This window comes from Canis lupus, chromosome 25 (genome assembly GCF_048164855.1).
Source record: "Canis lupus baileyi chromosome 25, mCanLup2.hap1, whole genome shotgun sequence".
In the NCBI taxonomy this organism is placed as follows: Eukaryota; Metazoa; Chordata; class Mammalia; order Carnivora; family Canidae; genus Canis; species Canis lupus.
The window spans coordinates 1,140,643-1,146,927 of NC_132862.1; the positions used below are offsets into that span (position 1 = coordinate 1,140,643).

The 6,285-nt window shown below is 61.1% G+C and overlaps 1 long non-coding RNA gene across 1 annotated transcript; it reads right to left on the reverse strand.

Moving 5' to 3' along the window:
- Window positions 1–2,245: 2,245 nt before the first annotated feature.
- LOC140616980 (uncharacterized) lies at window positions 2,246–4,874 on the reverse strand. The gene is made up of 2 exons (XR_012017273.1): window positions 4,255–4,874; window positions 2,246–2,579 (listed from the first exon to the last, which is right to left on the reverse strand). It is a non-coding gene; the product is annotated as an uncharacterized lncRNA (long non-coding RNA).
- Window positions 4,875–6,285: the final 1,411 nt, after the last annotated feature.

The window sequence follows — 6,285 nt, forward strand, 5'->3', positions numbered from 1 at the left end:
GCGGCGTCGGCACCGGAAGGCGGCTGTGACGCTCGGGTCCGCGGAGGGCAGCAGGTTCCCCCCTTCCCTGTGGGGCCATTTGGGGCAAGGAAGCTCCTTGGAGCACAGTCTGCATCCCTTTCACCAGGGCCTGGAGCGCGAGGTCTCCCTTCTTCACCGGAGCGGACGCACAGGGCCGTGGGCCTGGCTCATGGGGTGCTCCCGGGGAGACAGCCAAGGGCCCGGAGCAGGCCAGCCTGTCTGTCGGTGGGAAGGGGGGCCCCTGCGCGGTCAGGCGTGGGGAGACAGGCTTTGTTTCTCCCCTAGCACGAGGCTCTGGCCTGCATCCCTGACCTCCCACCCCAGCGGCCAAGGCAAGGGGAGCCCCGTAGGCCTCACTCAGCCCAGGAGAGAATGGTCTTGGGGGCACCAGCAGCTCCGCCCCGGGCAGTCGGGCACATGGATGAGGTGGTAAAGATTTTCCGGGGTGCGCCCCGGGGATGTGACGGCTGATGGAGAAACCAGCTGACTCATCCTGCACCCGAGTAGCGAAGCTTCCTCCCTGTCTTGACCCCCGACTTCCCATCCCCACACCCGAGACCCGAGGCACCTCGTGTTAGCCTGCTGGAAGGTCTCGGAGCCAAGCCCTGGGGTACAAAGACAGGGCCCCCTGGGGTACAAAGACAGGGCGAGAGCCCGGCGTGGGCTCCGTGATACGGGAAGCAGAGCTCAGAGGGCACGGAAGAAGGAAGGAAGGGAACAAGGGGAGTAGAGGGAGAAAGATAAAGGGAGGGAAGCAGCGGCGGGAGGGGAGGGGTGCGGTGGGGTGAGGGGGGAGAAGCTGGAAGCCAAGGCCCCCCGAGAGGAACTGCAGGGTTCCCCGGGGACCCCGGAGCCAGCTGGTTGTCTGAGGGCCCTCCGGCCCATCCCCAAGGCCGTGCTGCCCTGGAAGGTCGGCCTGACCTCAGTGACTTTCCCCTTTCCATTATCGGGAAACAAAGGAGTCACCCAACTGGCTTTAAGCAACCCTCTGGAAAAAAGAAAAAAAAGAAAGCACCCCCCGAATCAAGCCGGGCAGTGTCCCCGGAGCGTGAGCAGGGCCCAACAGGCCGCAGGCGCACCGCAGGCCCCGGCCGTTCTAGAGCCCCTCGCCAAACGCCCTCTTCGTGTTTACCGGAGGTCAGGGCCATACCCTAGGATCCACCTGCCCGGGTCGGAAATGTCCTCGTTCTCTTTCAAGAATGCGCGGCTTCCCTGGCTCCTCCGGCACCCCAAAACCTCACACCAAGCCTTTTACAGATTAGTCCAACCCTCTGTGGGGTGGAGAAGCCCCCGGCCCTGGAAGCAAGTTGTCTGGGGCGCAGAGACTTCTCTTCTCACCAACGAAGAAAATGAAGATGCCCTTCCTGTGGGTGGGGGAACCAGGCCCTCTCCTCACCCCTCTCTCACCTGCACAAATATGGGCAGGCCCACCCAAATTACGGAGGGCCCCCCAGCACACAGGACTCCCCTGACCTACGATCCACTGAGGCCCAAGGTCGCTGGAGGCGCCTGGGGGGGCAGGCGTGGAGGCTGAGGCCTCTAGGCCGCCGCCTCGGCTCCCTGTCCTGGTTTTGGAACCGGATCTGGACCTGCTGGGCCTCGAGGCGCGCGGGGCCAGGCCTGAGGCAGGTGTGGCCACAGAACAAGTCCTTCCCCAGGTCAGGCAGGTGCTTCCCGGAGAAGCCTCAGTGGTGAAGCTCCACCTCCGTCCCCGGGGTGGGGGGCAGCCGGTGGGGAGGCTTCGGCCCAGGTAGCCTGGGGTGGGCCAGTGGGGCGCCCAGGAGCCTGGGGACCCCAGCGAGGCCACAGCGGGCCTCCTTCCCCTCCTCCCTCCCTCCTCCAGTCGGGACCCCTGTTCTGTTAGCCCGGTTTCCTGCTCTCCTTTCTTTCCTCTTTCTGTCCTTTATTGCTCCTTTCTCCCCTTTTGCTTTCTTTCTGCCCCACCTTCCCGCTTCCTCTCCCTCCTCTCCGCCTTCCCTCTCTCCCTTCTGTTTCTCTTTTACTTTCTTCCCTCTCGCCTCTCCCTTCCTTTACTCCCTAGCTCCCCTTCCATCCCTTTGTATTCTCTTTCCTTCCCTTCTGTCCTTTCTCGTCTCCCCAAACAAATGAGCTCTGCTTCTTGCTCTTGTCCTTTATCAAACCGCCTTCACGGTCACCCCTCTCCCCCCACCCCACTCTCCGGGAGGCCCTCCGTCCTCCTAGCACTGAGGGTTTTGGAAATCTCTCCTTCCCTCGCCAGTCTTTTATCTTTGTCATTCTCAAATTTTCCAGTCCTTTGTGCTGTTTCCTCGACCTCTTTCTCTCTTCCTTTGTTTCTAAATCCTCTCTCTGCAACAGGCATCTAGCAAAATCCTGCCCCCTCCCCAGGTAGGGGCTCCTTCCTGGGCCAGGCCAGCCATCCTTCAGGCCATTCTTTGTCAACTTCCCTCCACTTGGGGGCCAATTTCAAGGGTCCAGGAATGGGGCTGTTCCCCCTAGTTGAGAAGTCAGGGCTGAGTCCACAGCTCCCCGCTATAGGCTCAGAGGAGCCTTACCAAACTGTTGTCTCTCCATCAATCCTAATAAAAAAGAGAGGGGAAGAGAAGGAAGGACGGAGTAAACGAGAGACAACCCTGCAGACCCTGGGAGGAGCATCGTGTGCGTGTTGGGGAGGCAGGGGCAAAAAGAGCTGGGTTCATCAAGAGGGTGGCAAATAGAAGCCCCAGTTGGCTTCCCCGGCAATTCTGGGATTAGGGTGGGATGAGATGTTCCTTCCATGCCCCTGCTCCGGGCTGGAGAGGTGTAGGGCCACAGAATGGGAGGAAAGAAAAGGGCTTAGTTTTGGGGTATTGATCACCTTCATGTCTGCCCCTGGACAGGTCCTTCTCAAGGCCCACAGTCCGGAGACCGTGTCCCTAGGCAGTGCCAGCCGTGGCTGCGGCCTCTTAAGCCTCTCAGCGGGGCGGGCCCAGCTCCGGGCTCCGGGCTCCGGGCTCCAGGAGGAGCAGGTGCCAGCAGAGAAAACCCTGGCGCCGCCAAACAAAGGCCTGGGCCGGCCAAGCGGCCTCTGGAGTTGGGACTGAGCGCCAGCCAGGGACACCAGAGCTGGGGTGAGGGTTGTCCCTCCTGGGATACACAACCCCTGCCGGCCTCTCCAAGAACTGGCCCAACTGTGCCTGCTGCCCCTGCCCGGCTGTTCTGTGCAGGACCCACGAACCTCAGGTGCCACCAAGATCGTCAGACCCAGGCCGGGCCTCCGGGTCCTGCATCCAGGGCTCCGGAGCCCCGCCCCGCCTGCCTGCTGACCCCACTCTCTACCGGGGAGGCCCAAGTTCAGCTGCGCCCTCTGAAACCACCCTCTGCCCTTGACTCCTTTTACGAGACCCATCTCTTCCTGGGGGGCGGGTAGGTGGGGGGCAATCTCAGCCCGGCCCCGGGTAGGGCCTCCTTTCCTTGCCCTCCCTCCAGTGCTGGAGAAAGAAAGAAGATTGTGCAGGGGGCGCTGGAGGTGGGGTTGGGGGCGGTGGGGGTGGGTGGGAGATGCATCTCTGGATCCTAAGGGGTTTAGGAGGAAAGAAGAAATTTGGGAGTTGTTCCCTCTCTGTGTCCTCCTAACCTAAACCAGCGAGAGGTCCGGGGGCAGGGGCTGAGGTGATCCAGAGCTGAGGCCCCCACCGTAACCCCGCCCCCGGCCTCCTCCCCCAGCCGGGGAGAGTGGGAAATGGCTATTTTCGGCTGCTACTTCTCGCCTGTCTGCCCAGACCCCTATGGGGATCTCCAAGCGTCCCTAAGAGTTTGCTGGGTGGGCAGTTCGGGATGTCGATAATCCACCCTGAGGGGGTCACAGACTCGGGCATCCTTCCTTCAGTACCCGGAGCACAGCGCTCCCCCCCCTTAACCCTCAAACCCCGACCCTGCTCCCTGCTGGCTTCCCTCAAAAAACTTTTCTGAAGTTCCCGCAAGTTGCACTTGGAGAAGGAAGGAGTCACCCCAGCCTGTTCGGGGCTCAGGCCCCACTGCCTCCCGTCCTCCCCAGGTGCAGAAGCGACCCCTCTGCCACGGTGGTCCCCAGACCCGGGGAGGAAAGCCGCTCTGGACCCGCTTACCCGACAGACGCCTGCCCCAGCCCCAACGCCTCCGAGGGAGGGAGGGCGCCTTGTGTCTGCGCAGGGGACAGGGATGCAGTAGGACAGACTGACGGAGGGAGGAGGGAGGAGGGACAGGGGCCTCGGGCTGCGCGCCCCTCCGGCTCACCTGCTCGGCGGCTCCTCTTGGTGGTATCTGCTCAAGTTTGTTCACCTGCTTCCAAGTGTCCCAGGAGGGCTGCAAAGTCGGGGGCGGCTGACAAGGTGCCCCCAGGGCGCGGGCGCTGATGCTGGGGATGCCCAGGGAAGCACCTTCCGCGCGTGGGCCGAGGCCGGATCCGGAGGGAGGCCCTGGAGCAGCGCCCGGCGGAGCGGGCGGAGAGGCTGCGGGGTGGGGGGGCTGAGGGGGCTGCGAGGATGGGCGCTGCGAGGACCCCCACCCCCCCCACCCCGCGCCCTGGCGACGCCTCCTGCCTCCTGCCTCCTGCGGTCCGTGCCCTCCCGGGAGTGCCCAGGCCCCTGCGTCCTCTCGGCCTCCTGGGGCGGCCACTCGGGCCCGGACGAGGCGGAGACGGGGAGGCCCTCCCGAGGGGGCGACGAGACCCCCGTCCTCAGCCCCTCCCCAGCCCCGCGCCCCCTCCCTGCCCGGAGCCCGGGGACAGACCGAGGACGGCAACTAGAAAGCCCATCGACTGGGACGAGGGACCACGTGGTGCGGGGCGGGCCAATGACCAGGACGCCCGGGATGAGCTAATAATGGAAGCAATTTGTAACTTTCAGTAGCGCCCGGGCCGGGTGGCGGGAGGGAGACGCGCCGGTCCCCGGTCCTCGCGGGCCTCCCCGGGCCTCCCCGGCCTCCAGCCCGCCCGCCGCCCGCGCCCCGCTCCTCCCCAGCCCTCCTCGGTCCCCCCGCCCCGGCCCTCCATCCCGCTCCTCTCCGGCCCTCCATCCTGCTCCATCCCTCTCCATCCCTCTCCTCCGCGACCCTCCATCCCTCTCCATCCCGCTCCTCCCCAGCCCTCCATCCCTCTCCATCCCTCTCCATCCCTCTCCTCCCCGGCCCTCCATCCCTCTCCATCCCGCTCCTCCCCAGCCCTCCAGCCCTCTCCATCCCTCTCCATCCCCCTCCTCCGCGACCCTCCATCCCTCTCCATCCCGCTCCTCCCCAGCCCTCCATCCCTCTCCATCCCTCTCCATCCCTCTCCATCCCTCTCCATCCCTCTCCATCCCTCTCCATCCCGCTCCTCCCCGCCCTCCCCGCCCGGCCCGCTCCTCCGCCCGCCTGCCCGTCCGGACCGCGCCAGGTAAGCGGCCTCCGGCTGAGCCTCCCGCACCTGCAGGCCCAGCCCCTCGCTGCCCGGCGGCCACGCCAAGGCCGCTTTTGCTTGTCTCTTACTCGGAAAGGGTCCAGGCCTTGTACTCATTTACTTTTGGTATCATCTCTTTCCGATTTAGGGGAGGATTAGGTCCGTTTTTAAGATACCTTTCTGGGGGGGGGGGGGGACGGCGAGTGGTACTTTTGAGATCAATTTTATATTTTCTTCTTTTGGGGAGGAGCATTCTACTTACGGGGAGTTTACTTTTCTTTGGGGACGTCACACCTTCTGTTTTTGCAAGTTTCACTTCTCTGAAGGTGCCAGTTTCCCGCCTTTCTCCATCACATCCTCCTTTTTTTTTCCCATCCCATCTTCCAATTTCACTATTTTTTATTTTTTTTATTTTTATTTTTTTCAATTTCACTATTTTTAAGTAATCACTTAACAGATTGCAAGTTTCTTTCTTTCTTTTTTCCTTTCTCACTCATTTTTTATGCTATTGAATCTCCATGATTTTTTTTCTCTGTGTGAAACAGTTTTGTGTTGATTTCTCTCTCTCTCTCTCTCTCTTTTATTGTTGTTGGGTAAATTAATTTATTGTTTGGGAAACTCTATGGGGGTTTGTGTGAACAAGATGTCTTTGGATTAATTCCAATCATTCCTCTTGTAAAGAATAATTTCCTTTTAGTGTTTTATGCCTTACCCTCATTTTTGTTTATTTTAATCTCTCAGTTTTGTTCTATTTTACCTCCTTTTAAAACCTGACTTGTTCTTTAAATTTGATCTTTTGTATGTTAAGCCATTTTTAAAGTTTTTATTTTATAAACTTCACCATTTTATACATTTTCTTGACCTTCCCCAGCCCCCCTTGCACTCCTTTCTCC